The sequence below is a fragment of the Marmota monax genome, unplaced genomic scaffold, assembly GCF_021218885.2.
Source record: "Marmota monax isolate L192 unplaced genomic scaffold, Marmota_monax_Labrador192_F-V1.1 WCK01_AAM20220418_F8-fsc00012, whole genome shotgun sequence".
Lineage (NCBI taxonomy): Eukaryota > Metazoa > Chordata > Mammalia > Rodentia > Sciuridae > Marmota > Marmota monax.
In genome coordinates this window covers 29,633,379-29,650,320 of record NW_026695227.1, presented here as the reverse complement: position 1 = coordinate 29,650,320, position 16,942 = coordinate 29,633,379, and the positions used below count along the sequence as shown (strand labels likewise).

General features: G+C 40.0%; 1 pseudogene; it reads right to left on the bottom strand.

Moving 5' to 3' along the window:
• Positions 1 to 14,879, bottom strand: part of LOC124087173 (olfactory receptor 8S1-like) — a 35,641-nt pseudogene extending 20,762 nt beyond the window's left edge.
• Positions 14,880 to 16,942: the final 2,063 nt, after the last annotated feature.

Sequence of the window (16,942 nt, the reverse complement as noted above, 5' to 3'; positions counted from 1 at the left end):
TTGGGTCTCACTTGATTTCCAAGTTCCCGGTTACAACCATAAGCTGTGGCAGGTCTGCCCACAGTCACAAATCTCTCTTCCTGGTCCAGTGATATTTATCTAATATCTTCTCTTTTTCAGCCAACTGAGCTGAGTTCTAGATATAGTCACATGGGCAGAAAAAAATTAAGTTTATTCTCCTTGCTAGGTATTTTACTAGGCAAGTGGCACTGCAGTAAAAACAGTCGTCGTGGTGATGCTTCTACCCTCCTGCCCATCTCTCAAGACAGCAAACAGGATCTAAAGGAGGAGATCTAGAAGACCATATTCTCTCTAAGCATCATCCACTTCAGGACCTTTGCTGCCCTATGCTTGCTCTCTAGGTTGTACTAAAAAGAAAGAAAACTTTCTGCATTAATATCTGAACCCAAACTGGGTCTTGAGCGATGACAGAAGTTTTGTGAGTGTATGTGTTCCTTTAGATACATGTCATATTGTTGCTAAAATATTGGAATATCTTGTGAATTTCAATTATTTATAGGGGAAACAGTAAAATATTTGAAAGAAGACTAAGAAAACACAGATTCACTGTAAAAAGTCACAGGGAGATGAAACCAATTTTCTCCATCACCTATAACTCAGATTCTGTCATGAAAGGAATTCACAATGAGTCCTAAAAAAGGGCCATCTAGGATGTGGTCAAGAGAGACAGTCTTCTTTTTCATGTGGAGTGTCAGATGAGCCTAGAAATCAGGAGGGTTAAAGGGGTTGAGGAAATAGACTGTCCCCCACTCTGTGCCTTTGCAGGCCTCATGCTCAAGTACCACACAAAATAGAACCCTGGCAAAGGAGCGGATTATGCAAGTACTGTGTTCGACTCTTGATACCGAATTAAGTCCCAAAAGTAATGCAAGTTTCCTTTTTTTTCAGAAGGAAATGATGGGCTTCACATTTATCAGTGTATTTTAAAACTGCTACCTTTCCATCTCTGTATTCCATAACTTATCTCACTAATTCCTGAATACTCCTTTCTATACAGAACTATCTATACCTGACACACTCTCTTTGGCTATTTGTCTTAATCACAGAGGCCAAAAAATCCCAGCCTGATTCTGCCCTTCTGTTTCTAACTTCTCATTCCGTGGAGATTCTTGCACTGGGTGGTACCAATCTGCCAGGTGCTGCTCAGTCATGTTGGGATAAGTAACTATGAGGCTTGGGTTCCTGAGTACAGCAGGGTAGGCAGGATGGCAGTTGAGGGAAAGGCAAACTGGGTAAAACATCTGATGGGAGCAGAGGAGTCCTTGTTCTTTGATGGTAATGTCAGGGTCCAGGGTGGTAAGCTGATTGGCCAGAGTCCTGTATCTTCAGGTTGTGGGAGGGGGTTCTTGATGGCTTCACTCCAGTGCTGAACTCTGATCTAATCTTTGGGGGTGTAGCGAAATCTGGAAGCCTGGTGTTTCTGTGCCAAAATGAGAGGAGTTGTGGATGAATGAGGGAAAGATGTCCCACCCTTTGCTCTCCCCCTCCCTGGCCTCCACTGACCCTAGGGATTTTGTTGTCACACTCCACCAGGAATGGGCAGCACTGGCTCTGGGACTGCAATTCCCTGATGAATATGGGGCCCACAGGAAAAAGCTCTTACTGGGCACTAGGAGATTAAGTGTCATAACCAGACTGAGCCTATGTTTTCATCAAGAAAATTCCTCCTGCATGCTTTAGAGGATTATTAAGATCATAGACTCAAAGGATTTTTGACCAAAGTGGTTCTTATATGTAAAGGTTTATAATAATTACATTACAATTTATGTCGGTATGAGATCACTTATCAGTTAATCCTTCCATGGTTTCAGCACTGAGAAGGTTAAAGCATAATGATCAATCTCTTTAAAAGGCATGGTTTTATTTTACAAGGGCCAACTCTCTGAGATAATGACAAATTATGTTCAAACAGGGACCTAGGGAGTTCATCTTTCTTTCCTGGTTCAGGCAGGGACCATATCTAAAACATGTCAAACTGATTTTTAAAAGCATATCTTTAAAGCCTTCTGAAGCAGGATGTTACCATCTTTCACGACTACTCAGGGCTCTGTTTCTCAGTGTTGCTATTGGAAATTATTCCTAATGTCTAAATTAAGTCTCTGGTGTGGTAACCTGATCATTTTTCTCCTTGTCATCTTCTTGTTTTTAAATATTTATTTTTTAGTTATATTTGTTAATACCTTTATTTTACTTCTTTATTTTTATATGGTGTTGAGGATCGAACCCAGGGCCTTGCACATGCTAGGCAAGCACTCAACCACTAAGCCCCAACCCCTCTCCTTGTCTTCATGTAAAAGATTTCTGACATCTCCCAATTTGGGGACTCTTAAACTTTTGTTAATTTTCTTTTTAACTTTATTCTAAGTCTCTAGTTCTTTATTCCTTTATTCTATCATTTTCTGTTACCTTATTTGCTCAATTGAATAAAGAGAATTTCCTGAAATCTATTATGTTGAGGCCTAGGGCTAACCCTGGGATTCTAGGGATCTCTGACAGGGATTTAAATGGAGGTGGGAGTTCTTTCTCTGTAGTTCAGCTTTACCGGAGAGTGGCAAAGGACGAACGTTTGCTCTTTTAGGAGGGAGGCTTCTGAAAGCTCAAGGCTCAGAGCTACCTATATTCTTGGATATCACACCCGTATCTAGGTGGATGTCATCTCCCTTGGAGACTATTAGAATAAGGCCACTTACCCAGTCTTTGATGAGGATGATATGAATGTCACGGAGCGGTTGCTCATTCCTGAGATATGGATACAGGAAGGAGGAATTCTGTTACTGGGGTGTGGAAATCTCTCCCCAATTGCCAAACTCACATCCTTAGTTTGGAGTATAGTAGTCAAAGTGGGAGGGGCAAGACTCATGGGAATGAATACTGATGACCTATCAGAGAGGCAGTTGCAGAATGTGGCACCAGCTGTTTGTGAAGCATAGTGAATGTGGCTACTGGAGCTCTGTTTAACCAGTGCTGGTCATTTAGGAGTTAATCAAATGCCTCATCTCAGGGCATTACCACAGGAACACATCTTACCTTCCCCTTTTTTTGTATGGAAAATAGATATAAAGAGAATTGAATTCTTCTCACTCACCTGAATTTTGCTTTCCTCCCTCACCTTTCAGGAAGCAAAAAAAAAAAAAAAATCAACGCTAGCCATTAGATTCTACATCCACATTTTTATAGTTTGGGTAATGAGAAAGGGGTTCCCAGGGACCTGCGGTGACCTTTGGAAATCAAGTTTCCTTGGATAAAGGAGAACATCCTTCAAGCAGAAGAAATCCTGGCCCTTTTGACTTTTTGACATTCTGACCTCCCTAACGGTCAAAAAAAGAGAAAAGTTTCCTGAGTATCTCACAATGGATTCTTCCAGGCCAGTTTGAGGTGATTGACCAGGCTTGGAAGAAAAGTCAGACGGGGTCTTACCTGAATAGTCTGTTTTTAAGGATCCCCAATGGATATTGGCACTCTGCTTTGTTGGAAGAGCTAGAAAAGTACAGAGTGTTCCAATACCAGAGAGACCTCAAGAGTAGTAAGAATCTCCTTTAGGGTTTATCTTCCTTCTGCCTCCTGGATCCACAGCTCAAGTCTCCTCAACCCTTCCATGGGCCTATGGAAGTCTCTGAATTAAATATTATTTAATCTTTATTTACATTGAAGTTTCTCTCTTTGGGTTGTCATATACATTCTTGATAATCAAAGTGTCATCTGTTAATCAGCAGCTTTAGCATTATATGAAAGCCAGTTTCAGAACTACAAACCCACCTAGACCTACTGAATAAGAACTGTTTTTTTAAAAATAAGGAAACTACATGATTTGTATATATGCAAAAGTTTGAAAAGCCTTGATTTATACTTTCTTTCTTGGATGAATGGAGGGAGAAGCTCCACATATGATTTTGATATAACTCTGGGTTCCTGGATATTTTGGATATTTTTCTGAAACATTAGAATTTGTATCTTGGCATTTAAGAACTATAAATTGACTAATTTGAATAATCATTTCATTCTGACCTCCCCATGCTTCTATTCCTGCTAAGCTAAGCCCTTGCAGAGCTGGAAAGCTGCTCTCCTCTGTGCTGGCATATCTCCTCTGGTGAAAAGAAGTATGTCTGAACTAAAGGGCTGAGAGTGTCCTTAGGCCCTCAACACCAGTTCCCAGGGAGAAAGGCATCCTTTCATTCCTGCCCAGGTGCTATAGACTGCATAACTTGTGTCTTTTGCAAATTCACAGATTGAAATCTAATTCCCAGTGAGATGGTATTTAGAAGTGGAGACTTTGGGAAATAATTAAGTTGTGAGGACTCTTAATGAAATCAAGTTTCCTTGGATAAAGGAGAACATCCTTCAAGCAGAAGAAATCCTGGCCCTTTTGACTTTTTGACATTCTGACCTCCCCATTCTGACCTCCCTAACGGTCAAAAAAAGTGAAAAGTTTCCTGAGTATCTCACAAAGGATTCTTCCAGGCCAGTTTGAGGTGATTGACCAGGCTTGGAAGAAAAGTCAGACAGGGTCTTACCTGATATTATTTCCTTTATAAAAAGGGAACCCAGTAACCTCCCTTGCCCCTTCTACCATGTGAAAAACAGCAAAAAAAAAAAAAAAAGACCCTCCCCAAACACCAAATCTGCCAGCATTTTGATCCTGCACTTCCCAGTATCCAGAACTGTGAGCAATAAATGTCTGTTGCTTATGAGCCAGACAGTCTATGATATTCTGTTTTAGCTGCCCAAATGGGTTAAGGTTAACTGGAATGGTCAGAGTTGAGTCTAGCGTGCTCATGGAGGCTTTAAGGAAAATCAATGTCCAACTTAATTGGAGGTGGAAATGAAAAGAGGACATGTTCTCCAGCTCTAAGCCAAATGGAAGACCCCCAGATGAGACTTTGGGATGAATTCCTCCGTATTTCCTCCCCCATTTCATCCTTTGTTCCCTTATTCAAACCTTGGAATGTTTCTTTTTTACCTCGAATCCGGGCATCTTCCTGCAGCTGAAAAACAATGAGAATTCAGAGACTAAGGGGTATGTTCTTATCTGGATTCAGTGTACCAGGTATAGCCCAGGTCCGGGGTACAGATACCTGCTTGGGAAATATGAACTTCTTGGGAATAGATCTACTTCTTGGGAATTTGTATTGCCTTTGTATCTCTCAAGGCAAACCACTGACGACAATGCCCTGCACAGAGGATAAACTCAGAACTACTGAATAATGCATGGATAGGTAAATAGGAGCAAGCTGTGGCTTCTTTAGGGCTGGGAGAAAAACAGTTCATTACTTACAGCTGTAACTATTCACACAGGGAGCTTACCTCATTTATTATTTCTGGCCTACTTTACCTTTCTCACCGAATCTCTTGTGTTTCCTCTGAAAGAACCTTGAAGTACTTGTGGAGGACTTTTTAAAGAATCCCTGTTACTTACCTCAGGGCAAATAGCTACTGGTAAAATGCTTTGCCCCACCCCCCCACCCCCCCAGCTCACTTGAGTCAAAGTAGTTTTTCTGCATTAGAATGCCCTTGTGCTGGGTCCTGTGTTTGCCTAATTGGAAAAAAGCACATCCCAATTCCATTCCACCTTTCCATCCCCTCTTTTGCTTGACTTTATTCTTACCTCAGTATTTAAGTACAAAACTGAATCCCCTCCTCTTGCCATGCACAAAAGTTAACTCAAAATGGATCAAGGAGCTTGATATCAAATCAGAGACTCTGTGTCTGATAGAAGAAAAAGTTGGCTCCGATCTACATATTGTGGGGTCGGGCTCCAAATTCCTTAATAGGACACCCATAGCACAAGAGTTAATAACAAGAATCAACAAATGGGACTTACTTAAACTAAAAAGTTTTTTCTCAGCAAGAGAAACAATAAGAGAGGTAAATAGGGAGCCTACATCATGGGAACAAATTTTTACTCCTCACACTTCAGATAGAGCCCTAATATCCAGAGTATACAAAGAACTCAAAAAATTAAACAATAAGAAAACAAATAACCCAATCAACAAATGGGCCAAGGACCTGAACAGACACTTCTCAGAGGAGGACATACAATCAATCAACAAGTACATGAAAAAATGCTCACCATCTCTAGCAGTCAGAGAAATGCAAATCAAAACCACCCTCAGATACCATCTCACTCCAGTAAGACTGGCAGCCATTATGAAGTCAAACAACAACAAGTGCTGGCAAGGATGTGGGGAAAAGGTTACTCTTGTACATTGCCAATTTGGAAAGCAGTATGGAGATTCCTGGGAAAGCTGGGAATGGAACCACCATTTGACCCAGCTATTGCCCTTCTCGGACTATTCCCTGAAGACCTTAAAAGAGTGTACTACAGGGATACTGCCACATCGATGTTCATAGCAGCACAATTCACAATAGCTAGACTGTGGAACCAACCTAGATGCCCTTCAATAGATGAATGGATAAAAAAAAAGTGGCATTTATACACAATGGAGTATTACGCAGCACTAAAAAATGACAAAATCATGGAATTTGCAGGGAAATGGATGGCATTAGAGCAGATTATGCTAAGTGAAGCTAGCCAATCCCTAAAAAACAAATGCCAAATGTCTTCTTTGATATAATGAGAGCAACTAAGAACAGAGCAGGGAGGAAGAGCAGGAGGAAAAGATTAACATTAAACAGATATATGAGGTGGGAGGGAAAGGTAGAGAAAAGGGAAATTGCATGGAAATGGAAGGAGACCTTCATTGTTATACAAAATTACATATAAGAGGTTATGAGGGGAATGGGAAAAAAAACAAGGAGAGAAATGAATTACAGTAGATGGGGTACAGAGAGAAGATGGGAGGGGAGGGGAGGGGGGATAGTAGAGGATAGGAAAGGTAGTAGAATACAACAGTTACTAATATGGCATTATGTAAAAATGTGGATGTGTAACCGATGTGATTCTGCAATCTGTATTTGGGGTAAAAATGGGAGTTCATAACCCACTTGAATCTAATGTATGAAATATGATATGTCAAGAGTTTTGTAATGTTTTGAACAACCAATAAAAAAAAAGTACAAAAATTTCCCTTATATCTTTAACTAGGGTGTTGTCTGGTATGCATCAGCCTGGGGCTTCTGTGAGAGCAGGGATTGTATCTGACACCAGAAGAGGGCTTCAGCAGTGTGATGCTGGATGGATGTTAACTTTATATGTAGGTCCTGAGTGGCTGGAAGTCATTATACACAAAAACCCCTTCTAAACAAGCTCCTCCTCCTCCTATTAGCTCAAATTCTGCTTGGAGGAGATTAAGACCTCAGGAGACTAAAGTTCTGAGAAGGTGGAAGTATTTTGAACCCAGAGGCAAAACCCGATGGAAATATCAACCTTCTGATTTCTATCTAGTGCTCCTTTTTACCAACAGCCAAGGAAAAGCATAGGCTGTCATATCATGAAGGTTAAGTTCAGACCCTGTGACAGGATACAATAGCATGGCTTCTCCCACCGTCCGTAAAAAGGGGTTCAGTTCTAAGGCCAAAAGTGGTCCAGCTGGTGAAATACAGGAAACTTATCTTAAGGACTTCTCAATCCCTTTTCCCATCATTCCTTCCAAGAAAGGAGAGCAATATACTGTTCCTAAGACTACAGGAAGTTTGAATTACATTTAGATTCTAATTTTAATGAAATTATATCTTTTAGATTAATCAAAAAATCTGTACCAGAAGCTTCCCGTTTGCCCTGGTTTATGATGTTTATACTTCTCCCAAGTTATATGTTTTCCTACGTTTATGTAACTAGTTTGTTAATAATTATGTGTAGGGAGTACCTATTACTCTCTGCTGTAAACAGAGCAAAAAGAAAAAAAATGTGACAGTGATCTTGACAGGACCAAGATGTATCAGCACCTTGAACAAACTAAAATAATTCAGTGTTCGGGGAAGGCCAACAATATAGTGCATGCTTGATTATATTATTTATTAGATCAGTGTTCAGAAAATAGACTGAAATCTGTATGGAGAATCTGTATGGAGCAAAGGAGGAGACTCATCTCTCTTTATCCCAAAACTTTAGTCCTGGCCTCTAATTTGCACTTCCCTGCAGTTAATAGACATACTTACCTAACAAGGCAGTTTATTATGCCACTTGGGGACTCCTCTGCACTCACCACTTATCAGCATTTTATATAACCACCCAGAGTATTTTTGCTGAGAAAAATCCTGGTAAATAAGTTTTTCTCTTTATATTATCACATTTCCTCGAGGGAATTATTAGGCATTTTGCCTTGGATGTCTGGACTGACAAGTCAGTGCTGTTCTTGGAAAAGAGAAATCTCTAGATGAATAAACGAAGCTAAAACAGCAGTCAGAGTCAACATCTCAGTAGGGCATGGAAAAAGTGAGATCAAGAGCAGGCGATGAGGCCAGAAAATCTAGAGAAACAAGATTTAATCTCACCTCATTTTGTATATCTTTAAAAGCTGTCAGTACCTAAAGACGAAAATATAGAAAAATTAATATTAACATACATTACTTTATTACAAAGGGATTTTATGTAGAGAATCAAGTAAACTAATCTCCCAACTATTAGACTATGGAGTACGAATGCAAAGGGACTGTGGCTTTCTTGTGCCAGCAATAAACTCCCATTGATTTCCATTCTTTACATATCTTTTGGCCGCCATTTCTCCACATGGTAAATGGGTGAAATGCAGTGAAGCATTCGAAGAATGGTCTGTGAACAAAATGTGTAATGAAAATTACTATTATATTTCATTTCTGTTCAATCAGTCCTTGTTCTGAAACTAAGCATAGCTATTAAAACCAGCACATATTTGTATTTAGGTTATAATACACTGAAGAACAACAGCTAATAGGTGAGGATATGGAGCATCTAAAACTCTGTTTTTAGGGATGTGTAAAATCAGAGTCACTTTGGAAAAAGTTCTGGCAATTTCATAGAAAAGTAAATTTATACTTATCCAGCTGTAGATAGATTGTATCTACAATGTCTATTGTATCTACAATGATTGTTGGAACTTTGGATTGCCTCATTTGGAGGAAAAGGGCAAGCTTTATGACAGGTAATGGTATCTTGTTTGGTTAAAGTTTGTTTTTTTTTTTTTTTTAGATAATCAGTAGTTTTCATTTGTGTATAATAGTGCACATGGAAGATTAATAGTCAAAGGAGTGGACTGGGCCAATTATCAATTTATTTCCTCTCAGCAACCCTTTGTTTACCCTTTGCTATATTACAGGTATCCAATTATTTACTGATTATCAACAGGATGAACTTCTGACCTTTATAAAAGCAACTTGTTCTTTAGCTAATACAATAATTGTAAGAATATGAAATAGTTATGCTAATGTACAGCATTGTGATGAAAAAGATTACTTCCTTTTGTAAAACTTATGGAGTCATTAGGAATAGAATAAAAATTACTCATTTAGTATGTTCAGTGGAGGCTGGCAGAAGAAGCTTTGTTTTTTTTTTTTAATTAAAATGGGTGAAATTCTCCAAATTATCTTTTCCTGCTTTTTAAAATATGGGACATACTATAAATTCAAAATAAATATAAAACAACACAACACCCTATTGATGGGATGAAACAATTTCACTTATTACAGAATATCTGTCTCAACTATCTTCCACAAAGGAAGACATTTTTTGACTGAATCTCTCTAAATCAATTGAAACTGTTTTGTCTAATTCTTAAGGTGTAATACTCCCTTAACATGGAATCAATATAAAATTTTTTCCTAACCACAGGAAAGACAATTCTTCACATCCAGGTTCATATTCTTTTGCTTTCTTCCTCTCATACTTCACTGGTAAAATGGCCAGTATCCAGAAGCACAGAATTCTGCTAACTAGAGTGGTGCTTCTCCATGGAACCTGGGACAGCTGTTTTTTGCTCTAATCCAAGCCATGACCTTGATCCTAAAAACACCTTTACTTTGAAAATTCTTTTCCCCAAGGAGTGTGGAGGGGAGAGAAAATAACACAGTACTTGGGTTCACAAGGCGTTTTCTCTTCCAGGGTGAGTCTTAATCTAAAATCTTGTAAACAGAGATGGTGAATAATTGATCTAAAATGGCTTAAAGACATCGGGGCTGGGGTTGTGGCTCAGTGGTAGAGCATGCACCTAGCACATGCAAGGCCTGGGTTCGATCCTCAGTACCACATAAAAATAAATAAATAAAATAAAGGTATTGTGTGTCCAACTGTAACTAAAAAAATGAACATTTTTTTAAAAAATGCAAAGATATATCAGCCTTCACTGTAGGGCTCAGATCATAACTCTATCAACTGAATCTGACCAAATCTGTGCTTTTATTTAGGTCTGTGGCAGTCACTAAGAACTGGAGGATTAGACACTCTTAAAACCAGACTTCAAACAAACAGGACTTATGACAACTTCAAACAGGTGGTGTTGGAAGGGGAAGAAAGAACAGGCATGAAGAGTTCTAAAGGTCTGGGACTGAATGAGTAATAGAAAAAGATAGGAGGGCGCATGGTAATCCTTCACCATTAATCAGCAAACTGCTCAAGGGAAGAGAAGGAAATGTGTTCCTCTCTTAAGCTCTCTCTCCCTTCTTCTACCTCTCACCATAACATCAAAAGTGACCCTTCTGTACTCACCTGGTCCCACAGGGTTTCTGAGATCCTTATATCTCTTTCCTGTTGAAATAAGAGACATATCTTGGCAATGTTACCCTAACTCTCCCAGAATCTGACATGGTGGAATAAAAGATGTTTCTTGGAATTGGAATAGACACCCAAAGTCACTCTCCATATTTCACACAGCTCAAACTCTCCTTCAGTCCTGCTTAGTCATTTTCAGCTCACATCTCCTGCTCAACTCTTTATCTAATTAGTGGGTGACCAGGTACAAAGAGACCTATAAATCCCCCTGTTATATCAATACCCATGTAGCCTGCCTGCTTCTGGAGTCGTGTGGTATTGGAATTGCTAACTGATCTTGGTACATGATGACCTACCAGCCAGCCCCCAAACCCTAGGACCACAAAGCACAAACCCTCCAAGATACAGCGTTTCTGTCTTCTGGCTGTAGCCTCTTCTCCTCCTTTTATCCCCAGGAATCCCCAAAGGACTTGGATGTCTTACCCACCTGTGGTATGATTGTCTTTTCAATGGATGTGCTAGAAAGAAAGGATGATAGAAATCTGATGAGGAGAGGGAAATAAGCTAAAGGTTTCTCCTAACTCCATCCTACAACTCCTAGCAAGAATTCTTCAATATTCTCTGCTTGTGTAATTATATTAAAATGGATTCTGCTGTCATATATAACTAAAAATAACCAGTAAAAATTTTCAAAAAACCCTTACAAAATATTCACAAAATAGACATCAATGTGGTGAAAAAAAAGGAATCCTTTAAAAGTTTCTATGCAAAATTTTTGGAAGAATTGCTAGGACTCTCATATCTCCTCTGGGACTTGCAGCTTTATTTTCCCCAGAATCTTGGCTATTGTGATAGAACTTTGAAGATTCAAAGGATTAAGAGATGGAGGTGAAGGTGATGGTCATTATTATTAAATCATACCATTTTCTCCTGCCTAATTGTATCTATTTCCTACTTTTCACTCTTCTTAAGTGGTTAAATTATCCAGGTGCTTATTGATGAGGTACATCCAATTATCAAAATGCTGCTCTTTTTGACCCTCTTAAATATGTTCCCTTGTCTCTTCATGTCCTCTGATGGGGCAGGGATGGGGATGGAATGCTAAGGAAGCAGTTGAAAGATTTTGTTTATTCTGGACAGCACAACTGAAGCTCTCATTCCTAAATACTACTAGAATCAGTGCCAAAGTCACCTGGAAGAAGGAGTAGCTGTATAGTATACAGGGTTAGGCAGGTAACTGACAGAAGGACAGGAATAAGATTGGGTGAAACTAAGGCAACCAATCTGATCTACCATTATAGTGGGTCCTGAGCAAACAGTCCGGATATGCTGGTCATGTGTAGACTTATGTAGGGGTGGCAGGCCACAGGAAGCCAGGGTAATAAACTGGAAGAGGGAGGGGTAAGACATTCATTACATCTTAGAATTGTTTCAGGGCCCTTGGATGGGACTCTCAGAAGGGGAAAAGGGGAAATATGACAGAGGAGAAAACATGTTTCAGAACCCAAGGATTGTTATACTTCTGGTCTGGGGTTCCTGCCATACATCATTCCAAATGAGGGTATGAAGTTGTGTGACCAAGAGGAGTCAGGGAACACAGAAGAGAGCAGTAACTGAGCCCAAGAAGACGGTGATCTCAACAGATCTCCAGTTAGTTGGGGAATCTTGAAGAACTTTGATCCAAATAGCAAAGGACAGAATAGAAATCTCCCTGGGAGCCACCATATCAGGTGAATCATGCATAAAACTTTGCTGGAGAGGTATTCACCCATGGAAACTGGGACAGCTGTTCCTCACTCCGGCTCAAGCCATGCCTCTTATTCTACAAACACCTTTACTTTGATGGCTTTTCCTCTCAAGGGTTCTGTCTACCTGTCCCTGGGAAATGATAACAGAACTGGGGTTCACCTTATGTTTTCTCCACCAGACTTTTAGTTCAAACCCTTGCCAACAGAGGTAGTGAATAATTGACACAAATACATTGGGAAAAAGAAGTGTGTGTGTGTGTGTGTGTGTGTGTGTGTGTGTTAATGGAGAAAAGTGGGGTAGGGAGGGGAAGAATAAAGAAACAGTGGCAGAAAGAGGCAGACGCACAAGTGAGAGACTGACTCACAATGGAAGTATAGTGGTTATATCCTCAAATGGCTCAAAGAACCAGGCTCTAAGGTAGGTGCTTTGATCCACATACCCTATCCACAAACAGTCCTGTGAGGGAGGTGTGAGTTGTCCACTCTGCTACGCAGCAAACCAAGGCTTTGCTGTAACAGTAGTGTAAAAGCAGGTCTGTTTGATTCTACTCTATTTTGATTGCTCTAAGTTCTTGTGTCCCACTTATTTCATAGTTGAGTTATTGGAAGACTAATTCCATTGCAGTAGGAAGAATTTGGAATTTAGGGACAGAATATTTTGAATTCTACCCTCACGATTCTCTCATTCTAGGATTTTTGGCAAGTCTCTGCCTGTATGAATCTATCTCCTTATCTATAAAACAGGAGGAATGATTTGTATCTTAAGGGTTTGGCAGAGGAGTGTAGGAAGCCTTTGTAACTGTTATTTCAAACATTATTATTAGGATTATTTTTAATCTTGTTCACTTTCACTGCTCCAAATCATCTGTTCATCAGAAGGTAGTACTCTGGTCTGTTTTATGTGTTTTTTTTTTTTTCATATATAAGTGAAAGAGACTCCAATATCTAATCACTATTTTCTCTTCAGGGTTCTGTAGCCGTCTGGAAGACAATGCATGCTCTTAGAGCAGGTTTTATCTTTTCCCAAGCTTCAGGCTTCTCAATTCCGTATTAGCTCTCAGGCTTGAGGCCTTGTTAACCACTCTGGGCACTTAAGTGAGATAGGCAGCCCAAAAATCCTCTACTCTCTCTTCCCTAATTCCTACAAGCTTTAATCTCAAAACATCTGTTGCACTGGGCGTGGTGACACATATATATAATCCCAGCTACTTGGGAGACTGAGGCAGGAGGATTCTAAATTTGAGGCCAGCCTGCAACTTAGTGAGACCTTGTCTCAAAGTAAAAAAATCAAAAGGAATGGAGATGTAGCTCAGTGGTAGAAACACCCCTGAATTCAATCCTTAATAATGCAAGAACAAAAACAAAACACTGCTGCATAGTTCAAAGGCTTAAGCCAAGTTCCAATTCCTGATCTGTATGCTTACTTTCAGAAAGCCTCTTCCCTCTGCCCCTGACTTAATGGCTGAAATTGCTTTGGCTTATATTTAGCTTTAAGCAGCAGCTTCTGGGTCTCTTTACCACCCTAGCCCAAGGTATGTGACTGACTTTGATTTACACTATTGAGGACATAAAGAATTTAAGAAAAAGTCATCCTTTTAAGAACAAATGTCCCTAGGATGCAATACCCAACTGTCTCCTTGAGGAATTGCAACTGATGCCCATTTTCTTGAGTTACTGTGACAGACTGTCCTTTTCCACTGAGGAGATACAGAAAAAGGGGGACATGTGAAAGTCCCCATCTACCACAACAAGGACAACCAGGCGAAGAGAGAGGGGAGACAGGTGATAGGTGACCCTAATTCTTCTCCCATATAGTATATTCATTCTAAGGATTCTTGAGAATCATCATTCATCCCACTTACCTTCTCTGCTCCATGGATGCCATTTCTGCCTCTTGGTTTTGATCTTGGTAAGCATGCTCTGCCATTTGCTCTTGCACAAGAACCAAGGATCCTGGAGCTGAAGAGAGCTCCAGGTACTGGGGAGAAGTGAATAAGGGGAGAGGCAGACACATAGTGAGAAGAAAGCACTTACCCACTGGACAGGAAGTTTGGTCCTGGTCTCAGTTCAGAAAGCATCTGTGTTTTGAATGGATCAGTGTGTGTGTGTGTGTGTGTGTGTGTGTGTGTGTGTGTGTTGGGGGAGGTATGTATGTACATATGTGTGAAAAAAGATAAGAGTGAGAGGAAGGAAGAATTCAGCTCAGTTAAAATCTCCTTAGTAACTTATACAGAAAAATATCTAAGGTTGGGGGTAAGGAGTTGACTGGAGGTTTCATGAGTTGAGGTGGGCTCTAGGGCAGGGAAGAAGTAGTGTTTGGTAAATTCAATATTGGCAAATACCCCACCCGCCCCAGTCAGCATCTTGCTTGGTAGAACTATAGGCTAGAGGTCAGTCTGTTCCAGGTTTTGAACTGAAGTCCAAAGCAGTGATCCAAGTAAGAGACAAATCCTCCCGTGAGAAGTTTCCCTCCTGCTTCTCCCACTCCCACCCTTCACTACTGCCAAACCCCGGTCAGGAACCAGGTCCATTATGCCCAGAAACTTACCTGCCTGGCTATCCAAATCACACTCTGCCCCACTTCTTCTAGATTTCCCCCTCCTTGAGCCTCATCTTGCAGGAATGTTCTGCTCCCCACATCTGACCTCCCCTCCCTCTCAACACTCTGTGACCTCAGCGGTGACTTCATAGAGTTGGGACAGTTGGCTTTCTCCTCCCAGCCGCATCCCAGGCTCCACTGAATCCACAGGATAATGGTAAGATAAAGGGATACTATTATGAAATTTTAAATTTTATTTTTGGAGATTTTTTGTTGCCTCATTGTCCTCTGCCCATTGCACTAGCCATCCCCGATCCTGAGAGACTGGCAGGAATGAGTCTGAAAGAAGAATACAAATTTCAAAATACGGCCTGAAGCATCTCTTAAACATAGCTTTAAGAGCTAGGTTCTTGAGAGAAAAATGGTGTTTTGAATTCTAAAAGTCTTTGTCTTGGAAGATCATCAAAAGTTAGTGAATGATAATAAAAACCATAGAAAAAATTAAAAAAAAAATTCCTGAAGAAAATCAGAGGGAGAGGAAGAGGGAGACGGGGACAGACTCAAAAAGAGGCAGGAAATGAATATTAGAGAAGAAATAAATTAGGTATAGGTGTGAAACTCTGAGGGACCTGCTTCTTCTTTTTTTTTTTTTTTTTGATGGTGCATGTAAAATCCCTCAATGTTTCTAGAAATGTAAGAAGGAACAAGGCCTTTCTTCTCCCTGAAAATAGATCCGGAGGAGGAGCAACCCCAGAGAGGATGCAATACCATCATGGGGTGGTCATGGCATAGCAGGAATTTTAGTGTGGTGTGTTGGGGTAGGTAGGACATGAGATAGTACATTCCAGTTCCCATAACCTGCCCACTGATGGTGGGAAAGATCCAACGAGCTCTCATGCAGAAATACAGAGTGGATTCCCTAATGAATCAATGGAGCTGAACTTTGTCAGTGGTTGTTAAAGTGACTGCTAAAACTATCTATCTTGCTGGTGTTCATACTGTATAGAGGCCCCAGGACTGTGGATTTCATGGATTTTAATCCTTTGATTAGGTTACATCATATGACACAGTTGACCTTAAGTAGATATGACCTAATCACATCTGTATTTTCTTTACTATATATTATTTTTCTACTATTTGAATTCTTAGTGATTTGTAAGAGTCCTTTATACACCAAAAATCTCAATCTATATGAACTATGTTTTTATCCAATTATATCTTGATTTCTTGTCATATAGTTTTCAATATATTTAAAATTTTTAGAATAGTTTTAGATGAAGATTGTGAAGATATTATCCATAGACCCCCATACCCAGTTACACTATTCAGAATTTTAAAAAAAGAATTTAATGTAATAAAATGTATCAATATTTAAAAAAATGAAATACAGAGTGGAGAGAAGGGGAGGTTTAAAATCTGGAGTGAAGTCACAATGCATTTAACTTGTGACAAAATGTCAGGGTAGTTACCACAGATAAGGGATGGATATCTAATTAACCCTATGCTTGTCTTTAGCAGGATTTAAGGGAAAGGCACAGTGTCCCATCCTTGGTTTTGATGTTAAAGCTCCAAGTACTACTAGTGAGATCACCATGGGCCCCATCTGAACACTGCCTTCTTACTGTTGTGAACTGCTTAAAAGATTAGTCTCAAGAAGATAACTCTAATTAGAAGTTACCTTCCCTATTTCTCTAAGAGCATCTGAGCTATTTCCTTTATGATCTCTCTCCTTATTTACCTTGGTTTCCACAAGGAGTTTATTTAGTCATCTCTTTGTTGTTGGTTTTGTGACCAAAAGACCTGACAAGAACAATGTATAGGATGAAAAGTTTATTTGGGGCTTATGGTTTCAGAGGTCTCAGTCCACAGATAGCCAGCACCATTGCTGAGGTTCCCAAGGTGAGAGAGAACATCAGGGCAGAAGGGTATGGAGGAGGAAAGCAGCTCATGACATGGAAGTAGAAAGAGAGAGCTCTGCTCACCAGAGACAAAATATAAATCCCAAAGGCACACCCTAGTGACCTTCCTCCTCCAACCCTACTGCCTGACTATAGC